We start from the raw sequence: 17,308 nt of genomic DNA on the forward strand, positions 1-17,308 counted from the left end.
GTAACACCAACCCAAGTTTGTCAGGAGCAAAGACAATTATATCCTGTTGAAATTGGGTTATTTTTCACATGTGGCAGAAGAGGTGCTTGATGAGTTCACGCTGCAGTAGCTACGATAGTGACATGTTTGTTTCTAGCTACCTGCAGCTACCTAAAAGCCTCACTGCTAAACAAGCTGACAAATGGAAATATTGTGGGGGGAAAAAAACAAAAAAAAACATTCATGTCAACTAGTACAAGGAGTGGAACAGTCGGACTTTGCTGATAAGGTATACAATTTCCTTGAGGCTGTACAATCCAAAATGTGTCGAAAATCAGCAATTTGCGCGAGACCACAGTTCAGGCAGCATCAAACTATCAATTGCCAAAAATTGCTTTTTCTGGTCGTGTTTTTTTTTTTTAATAAGAAAAATAGCACTCTATAATATTATACTTATTGTACTTATTATTCATATGGTTAAATAAAATGAAAAATAATTAAAAACATTTGTCATACGTTGCATCAATCAAATGGCCTTTTTGTTGATGTGGCCTTGGCCACCTGGAGGCAGTAAAGGACAGACAGACAGATATACTGTAGATGTCTGTACAGTCTGTACAGTAGAGACATCTCAGCTCCACTCAACTCATCTCAGCTCCCCGCAGAGGATAAAGACTATATGACTGTGAGTACTGTTATATTTAATGTTTAAATGTGTTCCTGCACCAATTGTGTTCAAATATTTTAGCTGCTTAAAGGGGTATATATGTGTTTCCTATTATGTGTTAGCTTCAGCATTAAGCTAGCGGACTAAAGCCTAAGCTATGTGTGTGGTTTAAATGCACAATGTATAATCCTCCTAGTTTGATGTTTAGTTTTACAGTAAACTTCAAAAGGGCGTGGCATTAAACAGCTTGAAGCGGTTTTTTTGAAGAATTGTTCACGAGAGCTCGGGTTACAGGGCTATATCAAGTTTGTGCTCGCAAGTCAAAGCAAAAAATCAGCCAAAAGACGGCTCGCATCTCAAAAAATGTGTAAGGTGTGTCCCTCGTATCTCAAGGCTATACATTTCTTCATATGAGGAAACTGGCTTCAATATTCCCAATAATTTGAGGTTGACCAGCGTCCCGGCACAGCTTGTGTTCAACATTAGAGGTTCTATTGTGTGCTTGTAAATGTATGTAAAGCTATAAAGTATGTCAGCCTATGATTGACAGCTGATCTAGCCAGAATATACTATGCCTTCAGACCGCAACCCCTCCAGTGACCTTGCACAGTATAGACAGCAAAGAAAATGAATGGAATGAGCGTTTTCAAAGCGTTGAAAAACCTGGCCTACATGGATGTGATGGGAATATGTGAGTTCTTTGCTGGGATAGATCTGTTTGTTTTGTCTCTCCGTTTCCACATGATTGACCACAGAAATATTACAAAGCAACAAATCTCCACTCTTCCGCCTCCAGGGTTTGGATTTTAAACTGTTCCAGTGGTCTTTTTTTTGGTTGTTCCTTCAGTTTCCTCTTTTGGTGAGCAGAGTTGGGCACTTTCATTGTAATGCAATATTTGAATACAAGTTGACGTGTACATTCACCTCTTCCTTAAGTGTATGTGCGTGAGTGTGTATGTGTGTGAGTGCATATGCATAAGTGATGTGATGTGATCAGACACCAATAAGAGCAAATCTCATTAACATCAAACTACTTCAGTGCTAATCATGTTACAGCGCAAGCAGCAAGCCAATGGCGGCTCCTAATGCCATTAAGGCGAGCCGTGATTGGATTGGGATCTTATTTCGACTTCCTGAAGGCTGCCAGCATTTTAATCAAGCAAGCACGGCTGCAGTGATGTCACGGGCCGTTAAAACGGCAAGAGAGTGATGTCAAAGCTCATTAAGATCGCAAAGATGTTGGTGGGGATGAGTGGAGCGGACTGATGTTTTAGTCAATGCGCGTCTAAATAGACATACTAGGGCTTCATACAAAGACGATATATGAGTTTACCAAAGAGGACTGTAGAGGACAACTAAACATATATAACTGAAGAAGACAATGCCACTGGAAACGGAATAATTTTAAGTGAATTAGGGGAGCCTTCTCTCATCTTAACACCCAGCTGGAGTACTTTTCTGTTCAATTCTCAACAAGAGCATTGCAATAGAATTAATTAGAATGACATTCCGGCTACTTCTTCCTCGGAAATGTTAGTTAATTAAGATCAGTTGTTGAGCCAAACGAGAACAAAATAATCCTGTGTGCTGGTTTTATGGATTTTGCGAGTGAAACTGACTTTACCAGGCAGATTCAATTAAAAGTTAGAGGTCCACTTAAAGGGATGGTTTGCAATTCAAAAAAAAAAATCACTTTCTGTCATTTCTGATAAAACTGTCAGTATGACCTGACAGTAGCACATTTAAAGAATCATTGGTGAAAAAAATCAGCCCTCTGGCTCCATCTTGTTCCTCTAATTTGATTATTGAGAAACCACTGCACCTGCACTGCAGGAAAAATATCCTATTATAAAATGTAATAATTTCCCTGGGAGCTGTTTTATTTGTGGAAAAATATCATAATAGGTCCCCTTTAATAATCTATATAACGCCTTGCCAGCCTCGTACATACTCACTCACGACTCGGAAAGCTGCTCAGAATAAACAATTTGGTTGGTTGACTAGTGTCAAGTGGGAGGAGTTATGCGTGAAATTAATCTCTACAATTATTACAACAAAGACCAGAAAAGGGCCGCATGATGGAAGTAGTAGTTTGCACGTCCGCCTCAGTTTTTTAACAGACACGCATTTGGATGATGAATCGTGGTGACCTAATGAGGAAATTGATCATTTTAGTATGAGGCTAACACGGGAGCTTTTAAGGCTGCTCCAACAATATTTTCAGCGGATGATGTGGCGTTGCCATGGCAATGACAGAGACATTCATGTTCTCACTACAAGCCAAGGTATCATTAAGAATATTTGCAACGTATGCCTTACAGTTCTGAGGTTTGGGAGCCTGATCTCGCCTCAGGCATTCCTGTGTGGTGTTTCCATGTTATTGCGGATACTTCCATCCCACATGGTCATTTTTTTACTCGATGTGCCCTGTGATTGACTGATGAGCAGTTTGCCCAAAATCTGATGGAATAGGCTCCAGCACACCTGTAACCCTAACGAGAATAAGTGGTTTAGAAAATGGATGGATCGAAGCTGATTGGCATGTTAAAATGAAATTACCATAAATCACAAAAAGTTACATTGGTTAAAATAATCTAATAATAGTCTGGTCTGGGTCCGCCTATTGAAAACCTTTGGACTATGTCATTCACAAGATGGTCGCCCTATCAAGCACACTTACTGGACCCGTGACATTAAGTTAAAACAAAGCATTCTGGACAGTTTAATCAATTTAACCTGGCCAACCCTGTTGGAGCCACTTCATTCGTTCTTTGATTCTCCCCCCAATTGTCTCAATTTAAAACGGCACGACGGCGTCGATTGGCACTCGCTCTCTCTCTCTCTCCTGGCTCTCCCTCCGCAGATCGATGGCGAGGGCGAAAAGCTAATGACCCATCTCAGCAACCAATTCACTCAGCGCTGCCTCGCTCAGTATCTGTCCAAACTTATTGAGGAGAATCAAGAACGAGAACAAAAGGCAAATATAGATTCACTTTAAGGGCATGTATGAATTGCCATAATTGTGTAAGCCTCTGTGTATTACATACACAAATAGAGTATTTTGAATTTCGTGTTGACACCTCGATTTTTCCTTGTGATTCCTTCAGTTAGCCATTGTTTTAAAATATTTATAACATATGGACTAAAACACTATTTAAACCATGATGACGGTTGGTCTGATGCCACCACCGTGCCGGAAGCTTGATACAATCACGCTGCTGATCTGCTCACCTGCTGCTTTCTTTGGGACAGTCTACAGCGCTTAATGTTAAAAAGCTTAATGTCACTTAATGTCCGAAAACTACGATCAGTTGTCACCAAAATTTATATGGACATCTGTACTTATGCCCACTTCAACCTCTGAAATATATCAGAACAATCACCCCGATTTTCTGGACGTTAACCGTTTTTTTCTCCATAGGCGCACACTATGCAGAAAAAGCTTAACGTTGCTTCATAAGCTTCTGGTTTTCAATCTCAGGTTAGGCCCTCCTGTGTGGAATTTGTATGTTCAACTTCTCCCTGCTTCTTCTCATATTCCAACAGATACATATTAGGTTCAGTGAAGACGCAAAGTTCCATGGGCGTGAATGGGACTGAATGGTTGTCTATACATGCTCAGCGATTGAATGGCAACTGCGCGGCTGTACTCTGCAATGAGGACCCAAGACACCTCTCGTGTTACATTAGCACAAGTATTAACACTGTTCAGGTGTGTTTGCATTGTTTGTGTATGCTAAAGTTTCTGTACATTTAAATGGTATGACAATGAGTATGTTGAAAAAAAAGCATAATGTTTCACACAGGTGACTCTTAATGGTCTACAGGAACACATGTATCGCATGTTTTGTTTGTATATATTTTCGTCACATCATAGGAAAAAAAATAGTGTTTACATTATAAGGGAGGAGAATATATATTAAGTATTTCTTGCATTCCTAGAGAAGCAAAAGCAAACATGTTTTTCGATCAAAGTACCCTCGATGTGTAAGAATTGTTCACGAATGAACAGCATGAAATCATATTAATAGTACAGTCTGTTTAATTAAAAAGAATGATATCACTGTCATTGCCATGGCAAACCTGCATCACTTATTTTAGTGTTCTAAATTATTGGTGAACCAGCCAGGGCACGTGTTTTGATAATCAGTGCTAATATTTCTGTTATGTTTAGTGTGCATTCAAACTTACAAAGAAGAATTTCCAAATCATTTCAACTTCACAACTGTAGGAGGCGCCCTTGGGCTAAAACACCCAACTGTTTCTTCAAGGACCTCAATAATCCATCCATCCATCCATTTTCTGAGCCGATTCTCCTGACTAGGGTCGCGGGCGTGCTGGAGCCTATCCCAGCTATCATCGGGCAGGAGACGGGGTACACCCTGAACTGGTCGCCAGCCAATCGCAGGGCACATTTAAACAAACAACCATTTGCACTCACATTCACACCTACGGGCAATTTAGAGTTGTCAATTAACCTACCATGCATGTTTTGGGGATGTGGGAGGAAACCGGAGTGCCCGGAGAAAACCCACGCAGGCACGGGGAGAACATGCAAACTCCACACAGGCGGGCTCGGGGATTGAACCCCGGTATTCAGAACTGTGAGGCAGACGATCTAACCAGTCGGTCACCGTGCCGCCGACCTCAATAATGCCAGTCATTTGATTAAAGAGGGGGTCGCAGTGTTACAATTGCTAGCAAGATTTGAATGTAGCCTGACTACACTTTATCCTCGAGTCTCTGACATACAAGACATACAGCCAGATAGTCATAGAAAACGCATATCCAGCTTCAACAAAATACCAGTGCTAGCAATACTAAGCTAGCACTGTAAATGATGTTAGCCACGGTTGCTACGTTGTAGCATGACATTTTCCTTCTGGAGTGTTACGATAACACTACATGTTATCGATTTTAAGTTTTAATTTTTGTCATGTACAATCATTAAAAAACAAAAAAAGAGGTCATGAACGTACCTGATGAGCAGACATGTTGCAAATTCTGTGTCGATTCTGAATCATCTCAGCTGCCTGAAGTTCCTTCGCTCTGCTTCTGGTTGCTGGTCTCATGCCCAGTTGTTGGCAAGCGAAGGATGGGCATTTTTTATCTCATTTTATCGAGGTGGATATTCTGCCATAGTTTCAGCAAAGCTCCTGAAGCCCAGTAATGCTAAAAAATATTGGTACCCCTGGTGTGCCAATATTTTTGAGCATGATTGTATGTCTATTATATATATTTGTCTAAAAAAAAAAAAAAAAAAATCCTCTCACTATTCTGACATTTAGTGTTCAAGTAGTACTCAAAAAGTAGTACTGGGGTGCCAATATTTTTTAGCACAACTGTATCACAAAAAAGTAAGTTTTGGGAAAATTGCAAACTCTCCTTTTTAGTGTACGGTATTGCATTTGTACATAACTGGTGGTATTCTTCGATATTTGATACTGTACCTGAAATCTTTATTTGTGCTTTACATTTTTCGGTCTAATAATTCCCTTATTACATCAAGCCATGTTAATGCTCAATGGGAAAAAATGCTTTGTTTTGTAAATACAGGAATTCAGTTCTAAATATTCTGTGGATCAACTAGGCTTCGCAAAGGAATGCCACATGGGAAACACACAAACATTGCAAAGAGAACTAAATAAAATAATAATTTGGCACTGAAATAATATTTAGTATCCTGAATGCACACAGTTTTGTGATGTATAGAAACCAAAATGCTGCATACTTGTGTTCAGGTGTGAAGAGAAGTAACTCTCACTCAATAAAAAACAGCACTCCGTTGGATGAATATAAGATATTCCCAGAGCACACTCATGAGAAATGATCTATGCCGAACAATATTGTCATGCAAGAATGACCATTTTTCGTCAAACTTCTCCCTCCTATCTATCTCTTGAACTTCGTGCCTCCTTATCTATCCATCCATCTCCCCGCTCCCCTTTTGTTAAGCACCAGTGCCTATCACATCTGAATTCATTTGTGACTCAAGAGATGATCACGCGTGTTGTTTCTCCTACGTGTGTATGTGTGTGTGTGTACGTGTGTGTGTGTGTGTGTGCGTGCGTGTTTTCATGCATCATCAGCGCTAAATGATTATAAAGCACAGTTATTAAAAAATGCCGTAATTACTACCCCTTTGGCAAAACAGTCTGATATGAATTTACCTCTCTTGCTCTCTATGGGAAACCACACACATTTATGGTGATACACACGCATCCTCTGGCAAGAGCAAACAGAAGCCTAGTGTCATTTTTCATGTCCTTTCTGGCACACCGTCAATGACAATTATAAACCTTCTAACCCCAAATGTGGGTCTTAATACATCACTTGATCTTTGGGGACACATCCAGCTGTGAAATTTGCCGTTTCAATCAATCTACAAGAGAACAATTATAATTTTTTGGCAAAAATAGTTTGACGGTTGAACAGATTTGTTGCCTGCACAAAATATTAGTTGGAGTCTCAGAAAAGGTGATAGGATTGTTTTAGTAGCGTGTGTTTCTTTTCTGCGCTTTGGCAGCCACGTCTTCAAAACATACAGTATTGTCAAAGAATCCTTAGATTTTAACGGGGACATATTCAAATTTAACTTTTTAATTGCATGTGAACAGATGGTTGGCTCTTCGGAGTGCCTGCCCCCCAAGCAAGAGTGACATTAAGCAACCAAGTAAATATTGTGTTGTCTGCCTAAGAGGTGTGTCAGAAGAGTTCCAGGATTGTGGCAGAAACGATATATTTCAAACCAAACTATAAACAAGTTTTCCCCTTGGAAGTAATCTGCCTGGAACAGGGTCGTATAGCAGCAAATTCTGGTCCCCCACACATAAGCCTCCTGAAGGGTCCCTTAAAACTGGCTAATATTAACAACACAGGAAATAGGTTGTGTGTCAGAATCAGAATCTGAATCATCTTTATTTGCCAAGTATGTCCAAAAAACACACAAGGAATTTGTCTCCGGTAGTTGGAGCCGCTCTCGTACGTGTCAAGTGTACATGTAAGTCTTGATCCTTGGGGTATTTGGATGAAAGGCACAGATAGGTTATTCAGACACCTGTTTTAATTTGTGAAAACATACAATATCAATAATAATAAGTAAGAATATTAGTCTCCTTTAAAATGAATTTTTATTATTAAGATAGCTGTGGTCAGTAAGGTACATGTTTGAGAGCACACTGCCAGGCCCGTTTTACAGCCAATATTCTTCAAACCTTCTGGGATTACACTGTAGCCTGTCGAAACCAAAATATTGATTTTGAATTACGTCTGACAGGGTGGCTGAGGTTTCTGTGGTCACAGGTAAACTCAGTTCATATTTATTATCACTGCTCTACCAAACCTAATTTCCCAAGACCCCCATGCAACATTCAGAATTACATACAAGATAAAAGAGAGCCAATTATTAGCAACTATTTCGAAAGTAATTTAGAATTTAGCAGGGTTTCAAAAACAGTGTCAAGAATAAAACTACGTGGCATTATTAAGGTGATTACGAGTGTAGCAGCAGCTTGTTATTAAATTATTAAACTGTGACTTGCATTATTACTGTAAAATGATTAAAGCAGGCACGGAGACCGACTGGTTAGAGCGTCTGCCTCACAGTTCTGAGGACCGGGGTTCAAAACCTGGCCCCGCCTGTGTGGAGGTTGCATGTTCTCCCCGTGTTCTCTCCGGGCACTCCGGTTTCCTCCCACATCCCAAAAACATGCATGATAGGTTGATTGAAGACTCTAAATTGCCCGTAGGTGTGAATGTGAGTGCAAATGGTTGTTTGTTTATGTGTGCCCTGAGATTGGCTGGCAACCAGTTCAGGGTGTACCCCGCCTCCTGCCCGAAGATAGCTGGGATAGGCTCCAGCAGTCCCGGGACCCTTGTGAGGATAAGCGGCTCAGAAAATGGATGGATGGATGGATGATTAAAGCAGGAGTTAAAAATAGTGGGGTGTTTTAGTTGAAATCTCCCGCTCGAGTTGTGAATTGTAATTTACTTTTAAGACACTGTGAGGTATACAAATGGACATTTAAGCAGAAAAACAAGCCAGCAGATATAAATGATGTCTATTATTTAGTGGACTACTTTGAATGGACACCAGCAAAACTTGTTTCTAATCTCACACCATTTAAAAAAAAAAAAACAACATGTATGTATGTATTGTCCATGATAATTTTATAGTTTGCAGTACATTTGTACAAACACTGCAGTTCAGAACCCAGCTATATAGGGCCTTCCTGTGTAGATTTTGCATGTTCTCTCCGTGCTGATGTGGGTTTTGTCCAGGTTCTCCAGCTTCCTCCTACATTCCAAAAACGTTGGGTAGGGTTGGGACTTCATACATTTCATAACTATTTTTCCCATAGAAAATTACAGAATCAGAAAGCATCTATTCCAATTCCAATTCTATTCTATATTCTATTTTTAGCTGTGATGGCAACATTTATAATATAATGTAATATTTTAACATTTTTACTAGCATTAAAAAGTTAATATCTTATGATATGCCATGCATGACAGCAGCTCAAATTCCAAAGTTTTGTATGACTTTATTGTTTTTTTGGGGGGGGGGGTTTCGAAAAAAAATTCCAATTCTGAGATTTACTACATCATACATATTGTGTTTTTTTCCAAGCTGTTTTTGTGATCAAGATGTGCCATAAAATCAAGACATTGGCTGAAAAGTGATACACTGTGAATTTGTGAATTATTCATCCATTTTCTCACGATTCGGCTAATTCATGTAGCAAATCAAGCCCATGTTTTTTCACATTCTGTGCTGCCCGCTCGCCTCGCAAATCAGAATCCCTGTGTGCTCGAACCGACACTTGATGAGGGCGCGGCATGACGCGTGTTACATCTAACGCCCGCAGTTAGAAAAACATCATTGCATTCATTGATCAGTCTTCTGCATCCTCATGCTCCGATTCAGCAGAAGACGAGCTGGATTAGAACCCATCATGTAGCGCATCAAAGCAATCAACGCTGCAACATCTTTAGCAGAAGAGGATTGCTTCATCAAACAGAGTCAGGAGACAGACTTGATATGATGTGTGATAGCCTGCATTGATATCCTGTGATGGGTCCGGACTGCTGGGTCGGGACCCAAAAGTGGGTCGCGGACCCAATTTGGGTGCGTCGCAGACAGCTAGTAAAACGTTATATGTATTCGTATTCAGATTTTTTTCTGTAAACTTCAAAGGCGTACCAAGCTCCCACATGGAATATATTAAGTAAGCGACAGGAAAAGTTACTCACCTGTACTCTAGTCACTAGTTTATGCTGTAAACAAATACAGTGCAGCTCAGCTTCTGGTTAGCGGGTCTCATGGCTTGCAATATGCTTTTTGTCAAACTAATTTGAAACGCCATTCAAAACACACGTCATTCACGATGTGGTCGCGAAATTACAATTTCAGTATCTCGATGCACTCATACTCACTCATGTTCCTCTCTCTCAGTGACAAACAGCTCCAACACAACACCTCCTGTATGCCAAAATGCCATTGTGAAGGGAGCTGTTATTGAATATATGAATTAGAAAGGAATATTTGATTTGCTTACTTTTATTTATTTACTTTTATTATTATTATTGTGGTTTATGTTTGATTTTATGTATAGCACTTTGTTACAGCTGCAACTGTTGTATAAGTGCTGTATATGTATAGAACACTTTTCAAATCTCAAATGTAAAACATAAACCACATAAACATGAACCACAATGAATACATTAAATATATATAGTAGTTTACTTGTAAGATTTAATTGCGTACTAATAGGACAAAAGTGCTACAAGTGCAGAAGTTGTTGCCAGGTGATGAGTATAAATCCCCCGCTTCACCCAATCTCCCTGTGAAGTGTATCGGAATTATGATGGCAACATCACACCATAACGTCACATTCTAAGTCAATGTAGAAACGGACACCACAGCCAAAAATGAAGTCACTCACTAATTATGTCGACAAATGTATGAGCTGTTGCACATTGGTAACAACGCAGCTGCGGTTTGTAATCTTGGTGTGATTGTGAAACAGTAAATGGTTATGTTTTTGTGGTGAAAATTGAAGTGAAAAGTGTTGTTTTGGATAAAAATGAGGACAAGCGCTATCAAGATGGATGGATGGATGGATGGATGGATGGATGGCTGGAGGCTGAACCTGGGGGAGTCTTCAAATTGGGTTTTCATGCTGTGTCATGACGTCTGCCTTCAAATGTGGGCTCCAAAGGATGCAGTTATTGAACTGATCCCAACAGGACTCCACGATTAATGTAAATTACTGCAGTGTTCATCAAAATATGGTGTAAAAGTACAAATATACAGCACTGAAAATGTCAAGGTGGTTATTTTCCACCTGCCTGCTGTCTTTATTTCCTTGAGAAACATGCAGGAATGAATGGCTTACGTTCTCCTTTGGATACTCTCCTTGGAGAGAGTTTGTGAATTTAAAGGGTCATTTAAAAAAGCTATTTTCTCATTGTGTATGACAAATATGAGCTGGTTAAAAGTGACCATAACACCGGTTGGAACAGCGCAGAGGAAGACGCTGAACTCACTTTGCAAAAGTAGACGCTTTCACTGACGTAAAAACACATTAATGATGTGATTATCAAAAGCTCCTCAGACCATGATAATGTAGATAAAGGCCTCTGAATGTAACCTCGCCCTAGAAATGTAGGGAAGTATGCTTTGTAGTATCTGCTACATGTCAATAGAAGTGGTCAAGGCAAGAGTTATTATTACAAATTCTAATCCTTTCACTAAGTTTACCCCTTTGGCCATCTGATGTTGTTGTACAAGGGCGACTGTGTGGGTGAGCAATGTCCACGCATAACAATCATGATGATAAAGCTGTTGTGAGTTCATCTTGTAACAGATGAGGCACCGTAACAAGTTTCAGCGGCTGCTGACAAGACAACGTTGACGTTATTAGAAAATACTGTTTTTGTTTCTAAAAAAGGTAGCAGCCATAACAGAAACACAAATGTGAAGCAATTCACAGAAACAGCGGTTATACTACTACATTGTCGTAAATAAATCTCATACGGGACATATGACGTGTGGTGAATTTAATATTTTTTTATTACAAATCGCTACTATTGGTTTTCTCCCCATGAAGTCTGTTAGTTTTACACATTACCAAATTTAAAGGGTTGAAAATAATCTATTAACACTCTTCTATGCTTGAACGATCTGGGAAGTGTTGTAAAACTCCGCCTCCTCCCTCACCCTGCGGGAGCCGTGCAGAATTATGTCGCCTCAAGATTGAAAGTTTGGATGTTTTTTTAGACAATGAGTAAAATATTGATGTTAGATATATTTAATTAAGTCTGTTTTGGCAATTGTCAAGCATATTAAATTAATGATTGAACTTGATTTTGGGGTGGTCTTGGGTTGATTTTGATGCGCAATATAAGGTATAACACCAACTTGATTGATCTGCTGTTTGGTAACGAAAGCAAGATCCCATTTTATATTTTTATTTTTTTATGTCGTGAAAAGTTGTTAAATTGGAGATGGGAGGATTCCAGCTGAGAAAGACCACTTGTTAGTTCAGTGAGTCCCTGAAATTTCAATTTCACTTTATACAGGACAAGTGCGGAAACTGCTTTTTCTTTTCAGCTAAATACGTATTTTTTTTTACTTTCCTCATCTTTTGATTTGGAATAGAGTGTTCAGTGTTACCAATGCAATTGTGTGTATGGAAAGCTATTACATGGCGTCCTCAGTCTACAACAGTCCCAACAGACTGGTTTTGGGGTTATTAATGGCACGCAGGATAAGAATACATCATCACATAGAAAAAGAAGGCACACTCGGTTATTACCATACTTGCTGTTTTTCATTAAATTAAACCCTAGAACTGTTTTTCATACCTATATTTAGCGTTAGCGCAGGTTAGTTCCGGCTTATGTCCACATTTGCGTTATGTAACAGATGTAAATGGTCGTAAACTGAGGAACATCTGTATAAGGATTTGGAGCTTTACTCACTTTTAAAACATTTATTTTATTTTGAAAATAACTGTGCATCAAATGTTATGGTCAGATGAACTCCGATAAAGGGTATTCAAACGAATAACAACCTCAATGACAGGTAGTTAATTTCTTTACACGGTCAGCAACTGGCCTGGCAACTGGCCTGGCATTCATATTACGTTTTCAGTTTTAAATGTCTCATCAATGTTGGCTGTATGTGAAACTGTGCAAAAATCCAATTTCTGCTAGCTTCTTGGGGTGTACGTTAGAGTTGTAATGGTATGCCAAAAGTCTCTAAAAACTGAAACATTATCAAGAACAAACACCCTCGTCCTCCACGGCTATCATGTCAAAGCCGAAGGGTAAGCAGAGCTGCAGTTAGTTTTGTAGCATTCGTGAACAGCTTTAGCTTCTGATAAACCAGGTAATGCTTGATTGCTCTGTGAAGTTGTCATGGCGGTGGTGTTGTATTTGTCGATGTGCCATATACACTCACTGTCGTATATGAAGTGGTGCTTCTGTGAATAAAATTGTTTCTATTGTCATTGGCAAAAAAAAAAAAAAAAAAAGTCTTCATAACAACAACACAAAGAAAACGTAATTATTTACATAATTTAAAGGGTAATGATTTGGGCTGGTCCTCTGTTTGTGGAAAAAGAAACCAATCTTCAGCATTTAAATGACAGTAAGTTGGTTGGCCCTCCATCACAGACATGCGACAGAGTTACAGTCCAAAAGCACCAAATGTCCAGTTGTTGTTTACATACTGTATATCAGTCCTTCAGTAGCAAAGAGAGCTGTGAATCAGTGAAGATGCACATAATGCATCGACACTTCTAAATGTCATCATCTGGGAGTGAGTAAAAAAACACAGCAGTAGTTCTATTCTGTTTGTGGTATAGCCATAAGCTGTGTTTCATTCTGCCCTGGCTTATTCTGTCTCCTGGAGGCTCGCTGTTTCTGATTATCAGCTCCAAAACAGACGCAACACACACTCACTCACTCCCACTATCCACCTGTCATTACCAGCTGGCACACACACCTGGCTCGCCGGAATTGGCCAAAAGAAAAGGGGGGAGGGGGGGGGGGGGGAGTTACCATAGCAACCATATGGTGTTGGCCTGGCATTGGTGGGCATTGTCATGACAACGGCAGAACAGACAAGTGGGCATTGCCCCAAGCTTGAAGGCTAGGTTGGACCTGGAACTCAACCACATACAATTTGAATGTACTATACTTCTATGCTTGTGAGGACACTGAGGTGCAATGCAAATAATTAACATAATGTAACAAATAATCAGATAATGTGATTATTATCATACTATTACAAGAGGGACATTTTTTTTAAAGGAAAAGGACAACTTTTCTCAAAAGTCAGAATTTTATGAGCGTAATGTTATTTCAAATTTTACAAGCATAAAGTTGTAATATTATAAATAAAACTATTATCGGGGAAAACATTTGCAAAAGCAAACTTCTAATGTTATGAGAAAAAAAAAAATTTACACATTTTTTGAAGTCAGAATTTTGTGAGTACAGTTGCAAGAAAAAATACTTTTGCGTGAGCTTTCTCCGGGTACTCCGGCTTCCTCCAATATCCCAAAAACATGCATGTTACTTTAACTGAAGACTCTAAATTGTCCATAGGTGTCTAAAGTGTATGTCAAAGTCAGTTGGGATAAGTTGTCTCTAGAGAGAAAAATCAACAGAGATTCAAAGTCTGACTCTGTTGCATTTACATTCATGTGGGAATTTTGATGTTAAAATGTTGACTTTATTCTCAAATGATTACTTTTTGGGGCCCAAATACTCCTGCTTTGTAGCATGAATGCATTGTCCATTTTCCTTACTCTCTATTTTCTACCATTATTTAAAATTAACTTTTGTTCTATTTCCAATTCTGATTCGTCCGGTTCCAATTCTATACCTATTACTTTTCGTGTCAGATGTTAGTTTGAAACAAAACACAAGTCTGGAACAGTTTCTCTTCATATCACAGTTTGCAGCTTACTGTGGAGTCTTTCATTTGACTGAAACACAACCAACCGTGCCCTGGTTTAGCACTGCAACCAGTGTGGGAAAACTGGCTATAGTAGTCTGGACTAATCCCTTGTCCCAGGGGCTGACTTGCCCGTTTGGGAATAGCATGCATGAAGGCACCAGGACAATAAAATATGTAATAGAAAAACAGAACATTGTGAATAATCTGTGTATGCAAAGCTGGAAGACAATGCTATGTTTATTTGTGTAGCTTGTGGAGAATATGCCTCATCAGTGAGGTGCTATACAGTCTGCATAACAGTGTGTGTGTATTTACCATTTACTATATAGTACTCATTGTGAACAGTACTAGGCAAGGTAAGCACCCATCAGTATAACAGGTATTCTAATCTAGTTATAGCTGGTTCCCATTTGCATCACATTTCCAATACCAAGTTGTGTTTTGTTTTTGGTTTTTTTCTCAACATTGAGAAAATGTGAAAGTCTACCTTAACAGCCACACTACAGCCAGAAAAAAACGAAATACAATGTGAATAGTGTGGAATTGAAGTTAATAAAAGTTACATTTAATGAAAGGTCAGTGAGTAGTACTTTTATTATTGCAGCTTTAAATGTCAATTATTGACTTTTCTGGATTGCATATCTTAGTTGATAGCTGTTGGATGAGTTTACGACATTTGTTTGCATCAGCAAATTACAAACGCTTGTTCAATGACGAGCTGCAAAACTTGCTTTTTGCTGAGAGTGTATGGCGTGCACAAGTACATATTTGTGTGCATGTGTGTTTACACACTCCTACACCGGGTTGCATACCTGAGACCTGAACGTGTGTCAAAAGGATTTGGCAAATACAAACCCAAGTCTTCTCATATTTCTTTCTAATATAAACACACTTCCGCATAGCTGTTCTGCTCAACAGCTAAGACTTCAGGACTGGAACTAAACACTACGCATCTTTCACACCGAGACCACAAGTGGTTTGATTTGAGGTTATACATTCAGAAGTGTATCTACTAATGCCTCACGCCTCAATCTTTGACAGATCCTAACTAAATAAGAGCAAAGCAGAAGGTTAAAGACAACTCTGAGTTGAGGCTGCACAAATCTCCACTAGATTGTGACAAAAAAATATATATAGTAAATAGACCAACCCTGGAATTGAAAACAAATACTCTATATGGTGGTTATCAATGTAAAAATGTGAAAACTCTACAATGGCATTCAAAGCACAGACACCAACCAAGGCTCAACTGTAAGCAAAAATGAAAAAAAAGAAAATGCCGTACAGTATTTGTTTGTTTGTCAGTTCAGAAGTTACCAGGCCACATCCTGATTCGTGGGATTGTACCGTTTGGACTACCATTTGGGGTGCGGAAGATAAATTCATGTCTGAATTTTTGTTGGAAATTGCACATGTACCACCTCTCCATAAAGTTTGGTGAAAACTGGCTGTGTGGTTAATCTTCATAACTAAAAAAAACAACAAACTGTGAGTACCTCTCACCTTCATGCTTTAATGCCTGAGGTAAAACCGAGCCATGCTTTGTATTTTGCCAATGGACCTGTAAGCTTGCTTCTCACTCTTTAACATTAATGCTACTGCTTGTCCTGTTATGAATTGCTGAAAAGAGGGAGCAATCATATACTTATACACACAGAATAACATTAAAAGATTGTATGATGTCTGACTCCTACTACTCTGCTTCTTTATAGCTTGGAAATATGTTTTTCTCACATTCTGTACAAACAAGTTATTAGCCACGCCCTTTACATTTTAAAAGGTTGATTTCCAATTGTCCGTACTACTCTGTACCAAAGTTGAAAAGGGGAGGGAACATTTCATTTCCCAGTAGATTTCTAACAACATTCCAGTTTTAGCTAGAGAATTTTTTGACTAAAAGTTGTACAAATTGTATGATATATAAAATGCAAACATGACACTTCACATTTGGTTAATCCATTAATTCACTGCCATTGACAGCTGTTGAATTCAAATATCCACGTTAACATGGAGGACTGGCAATGAATGAGGTAAAATATATATATGTATATATATATATTTGATTTATTGAATTGAATAGTTTTTCATGCAACAACAACAAAAAACTTGCCCATGACATGTTTCACCATGTTTGAAAAGGATTTGAATGTGGATTTACCACAGAGCTCTTTGATGAAATCAAATGCTGTCGGACACAAACAGAGGAGCAACTGTTTGTGAATGTGGATTTCTGGTCTGGAATGGTCCAGCAAATTAGCCAGATTGTAGTTACCAGATTAGCTAATAATCAACCCAGCATCTTTTATTTCTTCTTACACTACTATTCTTTCCTCGTTTCCAGCAGTCTAGAATTCTAGATGCCTGGTAGCACTATGTTGCCTCTCACAAGTATGTTTGGTTGGGGGCAGGAGACTCGATTATCTTTTGCAATATTTTTATTGTGGGTGGTGAGCTGTGTTGGTCATCTCAAGTACACCACACACGACACAAATAGCATTTTTTCGTTTGTCTTGTGTGGGGTCTCACGTTTTAAAGAAATCGGAACGTGTGTGTACCCTAAAACCTTTCTGTTTCTTTCAACCAGTTCAATGCGATTTCACAGGAGCCCGATGTGTTGTAATGCTGTCTAAAACTCTGGCATTATCTTTGCGTGTTACCATATAAAGTTCATGCTTTGAAAAGAGAGCCAT

The sequence above is a fragment of the Phyllopteryx taeniolatus genome, chromosome 18 (genome assembly GCF_024500385.1).
Source record: "Phyllopteryx taeniolatus isolate TA_2022b chromosome 18, UOR_Ptae_1.2, whole genome shotgun sequence".
In the NCBI taxonomy this organism is placed as follows: Eukaryota; Metazoa; Chordata; class Actinopteri; order Syngnathiformes; family Syngnathidae; genus Phyllopteryx; species Phyllopteryx taeniolatus.